Source organism: Monopterus albus, unplaced genomic scaffold, assembly GCF_001952655.1.
Source record: "Monopterus albus unplaced genomic scaffold, M_albus_1.0 scaffold104.1, whole genome shotgun sequence".
NCBI lineage: Eukaryota > Metazoa > Chordata > Actinopteri > Synbranchiformes > Synbranchidae > Monopterus > Monopterus albus.
Window position 1 is genome coordinate 64661 of NW_018127984.1, and position 14210 is coordinate 78870.

Consider the following 14210-nt stretch of genomic DNA (forward strand, 5'->3'; position numbering starts at 1 on the left):
GCCCCAGTGCACGCTGGAGGTCCTGGTTTGATAAGGCCAACAGGACAACGTCGTCTGCAAAAAGCAGAGACGAGATCCTGTGGTCCCCAAACCTGACTCCCTCCGGCCCCTGGCTGCGCCTAGAAATTCTGTCCATAAAAATAATGAACAGAACCGGTGACAAAGGGCAGCCCTGCCGGAGTCCAACATGCACTGGAAACAAGTCTGACTTACTGCCGGCGATGCGAACCAAGCTCCTGCTCCGGTCGTACAGGGACCGGACGGCCCTTAGCAAAGGGCCCCGGACCCCGTACTCCCGGAGCACCCTCCACAGGGTGCTGCGAGGGACACGGTCGAATGCCTTTTCCAGATCCACGAAACACATGTGGACTGGTTGGGAAAACTCCCATGAACCCTCCGCCACCCTGAAGAGGGCATAGAGCTGGTCCAGTGTTCCACAGCCAGGATGAAAACCGCATTGTTCCTCCTGAATCCGAGCTTCCAAAGTAAAGATGATTAAATAGTAGATGTGAGGTCAATGGCATGCAGGCCTTAGCCACACTAATAATCCATAGCAGTTGTTTTCTGTCATGTGCTGTTCATTTGTCTTGACATAAAAAGTACTGTGATTTAAGGAGGTGATGGCCCACACTTATTTGAAAGGCAGTAAACCACAGCCTCCCCCAGTTTTGGAGCTGCTCAAGCCTGTTTTGTCTTTTTAATATTTTTTATTGATTGCAGTGCAATCATAACTGCAACACTGAAAACACACACACTCTCTCTCCCTCCCTCTTTCTCCCAAAAAGAAAGCGGCTTGGCTGGCAGTGCTGCTGACCGATTTCACGGAGCGGGGTTGTAGACATGTACCCCAGCACAGGGACAAAAGGGAGGGGTCACAGAGCAGCCTGGATTATAGGATTTTGTAGACAACAAGGGAGAAGGAGGAGGAGGGACAAGGGTCAGAGGTGAGAAAGTGATGATAAAGAAAAGCCAAATGGAGCTAAGAAGTGACTGGCGCCATCGCTAATCGAGCCTGAGTAATCTCACACTGCGTGTCTCATCTTTACACAGCCAATGACTTCTGAATGAATAAACATCACTCAGTGTCACAATAGATGTCTTAATCAGTGACAGCTGCAGCAGCTATTGGAGCTGAGGACACTAGTACACCCCATCTCGCCTTCGCTTGTGAATATAGGGTGGCAAGCAATTTTATCACCGTCAGTATCGAGGTCCAGAGTCATGTCTGGGCCTGTGACTGTTTAGATTGACTGCAGCCCATCTTGGATAAAAACAGCCAGATAGGATGTTGACATTTAGATTCATATGGATATCATTGGTGCAAATCCACTGAGCTTTGTTTAGCCACTACCCCGATCTGGACAGGTGAAGCAAGTACTACACCCCTGTAAAAGCTGTACTGAAAAATTTAGACAGCAAACCCATATCAACTGGAAGATTTCTTCCAGATATTTTTAAATAAGGCAGTAAAATAAACTGACATAGATTAATTGAAGCTTTCAAAAAAAAAAAATGCATAAATTGGCTGTACACATTGGCACAAATTAACCAGAAGCACCAACCACAGAGGAGCAAGGACTTAAAGGGATTGCCATGGTTGCTTATCTGTCCCGGCACATTAATATTCAAACCCTGATGTAAGAACGCTGCAAGCCGTGACCCTGCACTCCTTTGGTTAATGTGAGTATGTCAGTGTGCATGCCTGGTTATGCAGCATCACAATGTGTGTTTGCAAGTGTACAGTGCACATATTTGTACAAATTTTGCAGGTCAGACAAGACCAGACACTGAGTTAAGACAAAAATTTGACGTGCGAATTGTACATTTGCAAGTCTGTATATATCTGTGACTAATGGTCGGGGACCACTGGTGGAGGCTAGAGGGGTTGTTACCAGGAGGATGACAGAAAGGAAAGTCAGACAGAGGACAGGGACAGAGAGAGACAGACAAGCCACCTCCTCCAGCAAATGTAATCATATGGCTCAGAGTCACTGAGCAAGCAGCTCCTTGATCAGCCAGGAACACACAGACACACACACTCCTGCCTGTGACATTGGCCTTTCCTTGGACATGAGAGCAATGACTTTGTTCACAAAGTTGAGAAATGTAGTTTGTTGTCAAGTCTGTCCATTAAATCTGTGATTGATTGCCTGGTAAGTCGTGCTTCTTTAATTCTGTTACATGCCAATTAATCCTGGTGTAGGTGTGTTTGGGTGGGGGGGGTCACAAATGGATGGGGACATCTGCCCTAAGGAGCAGACGGGCCACATGCACTCTCACACATGCAGAAACACTCACATAGTTAACAGCTTTCATTTCCCTAATTAAACCTAAGATGCAGCGTATCCTAGTTCTCTGTCTCACTCTCTGCACCCTCTAACCTCTCTCACCTCCAAATCCCTGTTTCCCTTCATACTTTACACCTCCCATGCTGCATCTGGGCATATTTCCCCCTCCCTCTGTCTAAATTTATCAATCAAGCTGTCAGTCGAAAGGAACACAAATCCTTTGCTGAATGAAAGCATTTCACCCAGAATGTCTGACTTAAACAGATTACAAGACAAGAATGGGGTCAAGCCCCACCTTGTGTGATATCCACTACTTGTGTTTGTATCGTAACTGGCTGGTTGCCAACTGATTTACCACCCTATATTTCGCCTGCTGAGGAGGAAATGGAACAAACAGCCCACAACCTTTTCCACTAATCCCCCAACAATGGATTCTGCTGTTATATTCAGGGGGGACTAAGGCAGTGGGTCTGAATTGTTCTGTACTGAGCACAGGTAAAGGTCTGGAAATTTGGATTTGTTCTCCAGTTAAGCATTTGATTGACTTCCTGTGACTGCATGTATTTTCTATCCAGGTTTTTCAACATACACATGCATTTTAAGTTGATACAAGGAAGTTTGTAAAGTAAATAATGTGAGCTCACGAAGTGGATGATAGAAAGGTAAACTGGTGAATCTTCATATATTAGGAAATATGTGAAACCAATTCAGCTACTCCAGCTCAGAAAGGTGATGTTGAGACTGCCCGCCTGCTGTCTTTGGAAAAGGGTGAAATACAACTAACAGAGAACTGAAATCAAAAGATGAAGTAGCTCAGTGGTAAAGCACATGCTTTGTATGTATGAGATTCTGGTTTCAATCTTCTTATCAAGGCTATGCTGTCCTTTGGGAACAAAATGTTCAATGTTTTACATAAAGGTTTACACCAACAAATGCACTTTAACCTTGGGCTGTGTCTCAGGTGAATGAATCCAAAAGAAGGAGCTCTGCCTGCAACCAAACTTTGGTACAAAGGGGATGTAGCTCAGTGGTAGAGCGTATGCTTCGCATGTATAATGTCCTGGGTTCAATCCCCAGCATCTCCAATTCTTATCCACATGAGAGTGGGTAAGTCATAGCACTGTACAACAATCTCATGTAGCGTTTGTGGTTGTTTTAATATTGTTTCAGTCTCAGTAAAAGCGTCGTAGTGGGTCAAACATTATCATATGTTTACCGCCACTTCTTTAGTGCAGTCATGGGGGAGAACTGTGCTATCTGTCCCTCTGCTGTGAATTAAAGATGTTCAAACAATGCTAACTAATTAATTATTTATGTCAGACACACACTCACACAACCAAGATATAATCAAACATAGATGAATGCACATATGCTGTACTCATAGACACACACATATCCTATTAAAACCCATTTTTAATTAAAGGGATCACTTCAGCTATAATTAGCCTGCATGTCTGTGGTGCAGCCATTCTTTGGTGTGAACTGAAATATAATCATTAGTCTCATCCTTCGGAGAACCACAAAGGGCTTCATACGACACACATGCTATTCAACAGTGAATGATCATCTAGACTGAAAACTGCCAAATCCAATCATCTAATGCAGTGAATCCCAACCAAAGGTTCTTATACCTGCCGAGGTTCCTCTGCATTTGCCAAAGGAACTTTGCAAAGCTTGTGGAGTAGCTCGCATCATTTTACTAAACTGAAATTACACTGAAAGTTCAACTCTATGAAAAAATATTACAGAGGTGTCCTCCATTAAATCCATTTGTTATAAGTTTATCTGGTCACACTCACTTTCATATGTGTTTGATACATTTGATTGGAGAAAATATTTCCAAATTGATAATTATTTTTCTCAGGGCAAGACTTGCAGCAAATACTGCTACAAATCCAAAGACCTACATCCTGTTGTGGCTATGATGAACAAACAGTGATGAATATAATTATCCAGAATCAGTCTCCTTATGGCAAAGAAAGGCCAAATGTAATTACCCACTGTTGCTCTAACCTAATTCCTTATTTGTGACCTTCTGGTACATTGATTCCTCAGCAGATGGTGCTATCAATTATTGAGCCAGTGAATAAGACTCTGCCCTCAATCACATTAAGTAGATTATGCTAATATCAGCTCCCTTATGATCCAGACTAAGTTTCTTAGATCAGCATCATGATGCACAACCTCGATGCCACCTCCTTCACTCTTAGGATCTGTCCATCTCCCCCGAGTTTTTAACTCTTTAACATCCCCTCAGTGTGTTAGTGTGAGTTAATGTGTGCATTTTTCAAATCTGACATAAATACACTATGCATTTAGCTCTCTGAACATTATCCTACCATGACGCCATCACTGCCAGTGTACTCGGCGTTCCACCCAACCTCAAGTAAATATCCCCCTAATCCTACTAACCCAGTCTAACTGTGCGAAGAAGCAGAGAGAGTAGGAGAGAGCCCGAGGCGAGTATGACATTGTACCCCTTCACCTCGCTGAGGTCTAATTGAAGAAACTAGTGCTCAGTGCAAAGTGAAGCGCCTTGGTGCACTGTGACATTAATACATGACTAGACAGCATGTAAATCTGAGAAACAGGGTTTTAAATGTGGTAGTGCAGAGCAAGAGGAAGCAAATATAAACACCAGCTTACATTATGTTTAAGTTAAGGTGCTTACATGATGAACCAATCAAACCTATGGTTGCACTCCAGCAACCAGCAAAACACCATCAGTATGATTTCACAACTGATTTACTGACATCAAATGAATAAGTCTTTTGGGAAGTAGTCACTTTACACTTCTGTTAACTAAATATTATACTTGTAAATTAGGATCACACTCAATGACAAGAAACCACTTTATTCTGTGAGAACAGACTGTTTCCAGCTACCTGATCTTCATCAGTGTCACAATCTCATGCTACAACTGCTTCTTGAAATACTGCAAACAGGTGAAATCTCTTCAGTTAATTAGCCTGCACCTTGTTGAGTATTCATGAATGAAGCAAAATGAATTCTTAGAACATAAGTAAAAGTTAAAAAAAAGTGGGTGAATTATAACACATTAGACAAATATTAAGGACAGAGGATGTAGCTCAGTGGTAGAGTACATGCATTGCATGTATGAGGTCCTAAGTTTAATCCTATCTCCGTTGTTCTCTGGGCTGCTCCAATTATAGTTATCTGGTTGATATGTCATGTACTGCTGTGTTTAATATAACTTCCACTTCCTCTGAGGCTTCATCATGTCAAAAATTATAAGAGGTGTTGGAACAGAACAATGTAAAATCTCACAAAGTGAAAGATCAGGAGCTGAATAAGTGGAGTTGTCAAATTCATTATGCCTAAATATATTTTTTATTTCATTTTTTTATATAGACCCATAAGACTGATTATATCCTGCTGCCTACATGTACGATATTGGTGCCTTTTTGAATGCTGATACATTAAAAAGGCCATTATTTGTCTTTACATGAAATGGGTTTGAGCACACTGTCACTTTCAGCTCTGTCCTAAGCACTCAGTTTGCTTCATTCCTAATTACTCAACCAGGTGCAGGCTAATTAACACAAGTGCAGTGTTTAAAGAAGCAGTTGTAGTGTGATGCTGATGAAGGCTGCATGGCTGGAAACATCTTCCTGCAAAATGAAGTTATTTCTTGTCACTGAATGTGATCCTAATTTACAATTACTGGCTAATGCTACCAGGATAGCACATCACTGTCTCCTGGAATATAAACAGAGAAGTTTTGTGCTTGTATAAGGGCAGAGACAACCTGAGAATGTCTGTGGTTTAGTAACCCATGTTGTTACCACTTTTAGGCAATTTATATGTAGAGTTTATACCTAAGTTAGTGAGTTTACACTGATGGCTTTAGTAATGGTAAAACCTGTTTTCAAAAAGACTTGCAACTCTGCCAACTGTTTACTTAAACATCTTCTTTATTATATTTAGATAGAATCTAATGTTCTGAGCCCAAACTAGCTCTTCATCAGGTACTTCACTTGCAGAGCTACTAGCATGGCTGCAGACTGGCTTCGTTGACCTTTGGAAGAACATGTTGAGTTTGACACCGTATTAGAAATGACTTTACTTTTTGTATTAGTTATTGGCCCAACATTAATAAGCTCAGACTCTTTACATATACTTTCTTTCATGGGGTTTTAACTATTGAAATAGTTATATTTAACTCAGCACACATTGAGTTAATATGCTGGATTAATTACACAGCAGCCTGTGTTGAAAGGATAAGAGATAAGTATGTAGAAGAAAAAGATCAATTTATTCAGTTGATTCAGTGGTTGATTACACAGATTATACTGCACTACAGATCACTGATGAAATAATTCCCTGTGTCTGTGTGGCTGTCTGCATTTATAATAATCATCAGTCTGAAATGGTGAAGACTAAGAATGTACTGTAAATATAATTCATACACAGTCATTCAGTGGCAATAATCCTTATACAGCAGACTTTTTAATCTTCTTTACTTTAGGTTAAATGCTTGTGAACTCAGGTTGCATTAATCCTTACATGTACAATGCACACATATGCTGGATGGAATTAAAATGAGCAAAATATAAAGTATTTTCTACTTGTGTATGAGTTTGTCCTTTGTCACCTTCCAGGAACCCTTCACAATGTATCATATGTATCTTAGCAAATGAACAAGTCATCATCCAACTTGTCCCTTAAATTGTCATCTGCTAAAATAAAATTAATTTGGCTGCATTTCAGTTGGCTCTATTTTGCACAATAAAATTCAAGGCATTCTGGTCAAATCTGAAAGCTGGCAATGACAAATGGAATTATATGTAACCAGCCACAATAAATTTTTTATAGTACCAACATCTGACTGCAGTTTGTGCTCTTTAATAATTTGCTGCCTTTGCAAATGAGCTTCATGACAAGCCATTACCAGCTCTTACAGTGATTTAAGGAAAAAAAAGTTTATTTCCTTGATTTCAGACCTGACTGACTGCAACTTATCGAGGTTCTGGTATTGCAATCAACACAAATAAATGTAGCCCAGCGTGTGAAGCTGTTACTGTACAATGAAGATAACTGTTTGACAGTAACTTCCAGTAGCTGCTTGTGTTAGTGATAGTTATTTCTGCTGCATTGTGATGACAGATTATCTGCCCTAACATCAAGACTGAAAAGATTGTTTAAGACAGTGTCAAAAGAAATTCTGTTGTTTCCCTTCACTGTGTGAAAAGGTAATTTCTCAGGGGTCAATTTAATCTGACAAACCTGAGTGCTGGTGAAACCCTTTTGGCAAAACCATCAAATATCAATCTGTTCAGGAGAAGGGGGGGGGAATGTGCATGAAAACCATTAGTAAATGTCACAACATATTACATCAGTTTAGCCACTCCTGTGAATATCTCCACCAGAGCTAGATAGATAGATAGATAGATAGATAGATAGATAGATAGATGTCATTACCTGGAATAAATTCATCTATAAAAGAGAGAAAATGTTGTTTTGATATGTAAGGCCTTTTATTCCTGATATTGGTCACACCAAATTATCATTTCCCATCTTATTTATCTACCCTAGTTACAGTATGCTTACATCTATACACTCCCCAGTATTCCAGCTCCTGTTTCTTTACATCTTCATCCCTTCCTCCATCTCTTCTCCAAACACTCCCAAGCTTCCCCTTTGAGCTCCTTCAACTCCCTGAAGACAGACAGACAGGCTGTGGGGGTGGGGTGGTGGTGGTGGTACTGATGGGGGATGGAGGATAGGGTGCAAAAAACAGTGTTCCCAGAATGTCAGCACCCACACATGTGCACATCAACTTACATACATGGTCACACACACACACACACACACACACTGGAGAACCAGCTTTATAACTGTCATACCCACTGACACACAAACACACGCTAACACTTGCAGACAATTGCTGCCAGTCTATTCACCCAAAACCTCCTCTGAGGCCCCTCTGTGGTTTAATTGGAGTAATTATATTTGCATAAGCCTGTCCTCTCTCTCTCTCTCTCTCTCTCTCTCTCTCTCTCTCTCTCACACACACACACATCTGACAAGTTTTAATAGGCAGCATAATTGAATATGGCTTTCCCACTTGTGCCCTGAAGGGTCTATCTGTATATTTTGCAAAAGATCAGCTCTCCATACGTTTACTTAGTCAAACAGTAGCACATTTGCCTCTAGCTCAAATGTTAATTATAGATTTCAGGGGTTAATGGCATGAAGAGGTGACAAAGAAAAAAAAACTGCAGTGGAAGATAATCCACTTGATGGTTTTGACCTGCTAACAAAGTTGTTACTGTACCTTTTTTCATGCATGAATACACAACTCTTAAAAAAAGAAACGGAAAACAGCAAAAATGAATGGAAGACTTAAAATGAAAAATCAACTTGACATTTTCCCCAAGTGTATTTTTACCCCTAATTATTACTAGGTTACAGCTTAATAAGTGAGACTGAATGAGTGTCTGATACTTGTTCAGAATGAATAGTTACAAGGGGAGCACTACTACCAGCAAAGCAAAGCAGCTGATTAAAGTGGAGACATTTGGTTGTGTTCTTTACAGCTGTGGTAATTGGAAGAACCCTTCAGGTGGTCCATTAAAAATGATTTATTCCCGGTCAGAGGATGAGGGGTGCAGGGGGAGTTTGCCTTTTTCAGATATCTACAATGTAATTTGACTAGTGAAATCTTAATTTGTGATATCCAGAAAGTTAATTTGGATATCTTTTAAATGTGCCAAATTGTATCTGTAACTGAAATTATGACTAATCAAAATCCTGTTAAAAATATCTTTAACTTGAATTTTGATTAGTCAAAGAGGAATTCTTACAAGTCAAAATGTAATTGCAGAGATCTCAAATTGAAGTTTTCACTAGTCATAAATACATTGCAGATATCTTAAATGTAAATCCTGTCCACCTATTTAGTGTTAAAAGGGCTTGCCGTAGGTGAGTGAAACTAGCCAGGTGGCCTAAATCAGCCACTGATTGGCAGTGCTGAAGCTGGGGAGAGTGAGATGGTGAAAACCCAGAAGTTCTTTTCAAAATAAGAGTCTCCAACAGGGCATCACAGGCGGAACATGACACACTCGACAGCTCCAGGGCAGGTAGGACAGGCACATCAGTCAGTAACTCAAAATGAGAAAAGATTAATCAGACTTTACAGTATTTTACCATTTCTTTGAAAACAATTGTTAAAAATCGACTGTATGTTTATAGCAGTGTATATGTTCATTTAAAAAAAAAAATTCATACAAATTACCTTTTTATTCCAGCAAGACAACAAAATACCATTGAGAAAAGAGAATGAACCCTGTTCTTCTACACCACAGAGTGATTTGAAATTTGAAATCTCTAGCAGTAGGCACTTCATTTTTACACCTCTTTTTTGTTGCTTCCTTAATATACCACCCTTCACCCCACTGTCTCTCTTTCACTCTCTTTGATTTCTGAACTCGCCCTACGCTATCATTCCATCCCCTCTGTTACTCCTCCACATTTTCCACACATTTTCACACACACCAAATCCCTCGCCTAAAAATTAAATCTGATATTTCTCCTCTCTCTCTCTGGATGAGGGTCTCTGAGTCTTTTGTTCATCCACCCGCTCATGTGGCCTCCTCACGTTGCCACAGCAACCGCCGTATACATACTGTTGCTCCAGGAGAGAAATCGAGATGGGAAAGAGAAATTGGACACAGAGAGATAAGAGACAGAGAAAGAGGCTGGGAGGGATGAGATGGAGAGAGAATAAGGGGAGACAGTAAGAAAAAGCAGAAAGGACAACCGGTTGTAGAAATATGGAGTGATGTAAAAGAAAGAAAGGGAGAGAGAGGAGGAGAAAATAGAGATCAAATGGAAAGGGATAAAAAAATGCAGGTCAAAGTAAAGTATTTCTATCCCTCAGTTGGGATTATTCTCCTCTGAATGAACTAACTCTCTAATACAACCACAAGACAAATCCATAGAGAAATCTATAGAGAAGATATGTCAGGCTGTGTTGAATGTTGGGACAGGGGCACCATTTTGGGAGGTATGTGCTATACGTGCCTGCAAACATTTTTGTTTTGTTTGGCTAAAAAGTTGATTAAAGCATTTAGATCTCACTTTACTGACTGTGGTAATTCAGAATGGATAACCTTAGCTGACTGTAACAGATAGCAAACCTAGAGGATCCCGTTGATAAGAGCGACAGACTGAAAAATGACTCTGCACCCTGTTCTCAGCTCTCGTTTTGGGAGCTAACACTAGCTATTAGTTGTTGACAGATAACATAAACACTGCAGATTAGTCCATTTTTGTCCTGCCTGTGCTCAAATTGAACACTAAAATGAATGTTTGGATGCAGTTGAAGCTACCATATGCAGCTGTATGGGATAGTATTTATCTATTTAAATTAACTTATAGATCTAGGTAGTATATAGTGCATTTACCCAAAATTTAACATGGTGTGATAACGACTTCTCATTTTCTGTTTGTTTAACAGAAGATCAGATTTTTTTAAAGCACAGGAAAGCTTTGATCTAACCTAATCTGTAAATCATCCTGTGTCTAATATCTTTAATCCAGGAACTTAAATCTTACTGTACTGGAAAATGCTCTGGGTCTGATCATCAGCAAAATATATAAATAGAGTGGGAAATTTTATTGCAGTGAGAATGCAAATTGTCAGCACAAACAAGGCAGAGACAAATTCCTTCTTTCCCACCTGACATAGAAAGTCCCATCCATCCATCCATTTTCTAAACCGCTTAGTCCCAAACGAGGTCACGGGGCGCTGGAGCCAATACATAGAAAGTCATAACTTATAATTATACTTTGATGTTATCTAATTACTCCGGCTTCCTCCCACAGTTCAAAGACATGCAGCTTAAGATGACTGGTGACTCTAAAGTGCTCATACGAGTGAGTGTGTGTGTGGTTGTTTGTCTTTAAGTGTCAGCTCTGTGATAGACTGGTGACCTGTCCAGGGTGTACCCCGCCTCTCGCCCAGTGTCAGCTGGGAGATGCTCCAGGAACAGAAAACAAAAAATGGGCCCAAAATAGAATGATGTTGAGTAAGAAATAGGTTGAGAAAGAGAAACAAGAGAGACACACAAAGAGACAATAAATACCACCATCCTCATCCAGGCAGCATCTTTCTCCACCCAGTTGTCTGTGTTTGCTGTATTAAAGACCCCATAGGAATCCAAAGCCCGCAGACAAGCAACCATCTGCCATTCTGGCTCTGGTCCAACTCTGCAGTGTAGAGTCAAGATGGTGCCCAGTCACACACACACTCAAATGAATGGGATGTGTAACTCACAGTCAAACAAGACATGTTTTATAACAGATCGAGACACACAGACTGCAAAAACTTTAACACAGACAAATTATTTGCAAGTGGCTCATCTAGAGAGAGAAGTCAGTGCATTTAAACTGGAGCTAAGAGCACGCATTGGGCACAGTGAGGCCTACTCTAAGAGAGATCTAATTGCACTATATCTTAAAGAAAAGTTGTTTTGTGTAAGTTCAGATGTCTTAGTTATAAATGTTCTGGCTCTGCAAAGAAGACCGCCATCAATAGTAACCACAGTCTACTGTACACTGTAGCACTTACAGAAGACACGACATATAATGAGATGCCTTTAGGCTGCAGCAAAATCTTTCTGCCGTTAAGAAATTGGTCACAAGGTGAGTGCTAACATTTCTTTGGTAAAGATGAAGTGGCATCCATTGACTGGCCTGTGGAGTTGGTGGCAGTCTGTACATATGACTGGTGACCTGCTTATATGAAAACTGATTGGCTGAGTTGAAAGCTGATTAAGGAATGATGAAGAGAGGGCAGGGAGGAGAGATGGAAAGAGGTAGTACAGCTATCAGGATCATAGCGATTAACCATGCCAAATGCACACACACATACACACACACAGAACCCTAGAAGGATCATGACACACCACTCTGAGCTCAAGCTAGGGCTGAAACATTGAGACTCACTGGCATCATTCCATTTCACAACACACTCGCAGACGGTCTACTGGCAGTTCTTTGTTATAATAATCTCTACTCCCTCTCATGCATATACATACCCATATGCTAAGAGGCCACCAGAATGTACCTCTATGTAAAATGAAACTGTACAGAAATTCCTCCTGAAAAAAACTGAACAAGTATAAAAAAATAGGAACAGTGGAAGAGTACCTTGAAGTCAAGAAAGGATGGAAGGAAAGAAAATATGACAGGCCTAAAATGAAGTGATGTGTGAAGAACTGAAATGACTGTAAATGAGTTAGTCAAATGACTGAAAGGATTACTCAGCTGACGTGTAAGCAAGCAGCCGCAGGGCTTTGGTAGGTTGAACGCTTGAATGTTTGCAGTGATTGTTAAGAGACTATTGTGGTGTTACTCGTGGTTGCATGGTTGGTACCAAGTGGTTATTTCCTTTGTTTAATAATTGATTTGTCTTTTAGAATCAGTAGCATTTATGAAGAATAGCTTTGGGCTTCTGTCTCTCATCATGGAGCTCTGTATTTTCTTCTGTACAAATGGTGACTAAGTAAAGTGTGTTTATTAGTGGACGCACACTTACATCTGGCCAATTTGAGTTCAACTTTGGTGAACTTTGACACTCAAATTTGCACTTCAGTGCTGATCTTGCAGTGGACAGATGTCTCTTAAGAGCTATTGCCCAAGATCCTTTTAACCACTATCAGAGTGCAGACTGCACCACAAAAGAGCAGTGCAAATACATGCAAAAGCATAATTCTCCAAATTCAGAAAAGTACAACAAGGGGAAACCATTTACTTATTTAGCAGAACAAAACATCCCAAATTTACCTTTATCCTGTTTCCTGTGCAACATTATATACATTTAATTTTACAGTAATACTGTTAATAATTCTGCCTGTTTGAGTTTTGACTTCTCACTTGTGATATTGGGCCTATGTCTGTTTGTACCAGGTCAGAGGAATTACATGTGTCCCAGTATCTATATAGAGCACAGATTACATGTGATTACACACAAACATGTGTATCTTTGTAATCCCAACATCACCCTCCACATGTGAAAGTCAGCATATTTTAATTGTTTGTCTTATCACTCACAATGAAATAGGTTAGTATAGAGAACTTATGCACCTTAATAATTTGTGTGTGTGTGTGTGTGTGTGTGTGTGTGTGTGTGTGTGTGTGTGTGTGTGTGTGTGTAGATACACTGAAGCCACAATCCATGCAAAAGCAATAGTATGTTAAGTGAGTTCAGTTCTCACCTATGGTCATGAGCTTTGGGTCATGACCAAAAGGGCAAGATCCCGAATACAGGAAGCCGAAATGAGCTTTCTCCGCAAGGTGGTGGGGTGCTCCCTTAGAGATAGGGTGAGGAGCTCGGTCACCCGGGAGGAGCTCAGAGTATAACCGTTTCGGATGCCTCCTGGACGCCTGCCTACGGAGGTGTTCTGGGCATGTCCCACCAGGAGGAGGCCCCAGGGAAGACCCAGGACACGCTGGAGGGACTATGTCTCTCGGCTGGCCTGGGAACAGCTAGGCATTCCCCTAGAGGAGCTGGAGGAAGTGTCTTGAGAGAGGGAAGTCTGGGCATCTCTGCTTAGACTGCTGCCCCCGCGACCCGGTTCCAGATAAGTGGAGGAAGATGGATGGATAGATGGATGGATGGACTTCAGTTCTGAATCTAATGTACAGTGGGTAATCATTGATAAATGTAAGCATGTGATTATGTGAGGTTATAAAGCAATGCAGATTAAACATACAAATGTGTTCATATGTGTGTACTGATATGTGTCTCAGCCTGTGTCCTGTGGGTAAATGGTGAGGGGGCTGTACCCTCAGAGGGGGTTGTCACATATAATAAGGAAGTTGTTAATATTGAGGGTGTGTTTGTGTGTGTGTACTGTAGTGAGGGGTCTATAATCTGCAGGATTAGCGCCTGTG

General features: G+C 40.8%; 1 non-coding gene across 1 annotated transcript; it reads left to right on the forward strand.

The window, feature by feature from the left end:
• The first annotated feature begins 3301 nt into the window (after positions 1-3301).
• Positions 3302-3373, forward strand: trnaa-cgc (transfer RNA alanine (anticodon CGC)). The gene has a single exon. It is a non-coding gene; the product is annotated as a tRNA-Ala (tRNA).
• Positions 3374-14210: the final 10837 nt, after the last annotated feature.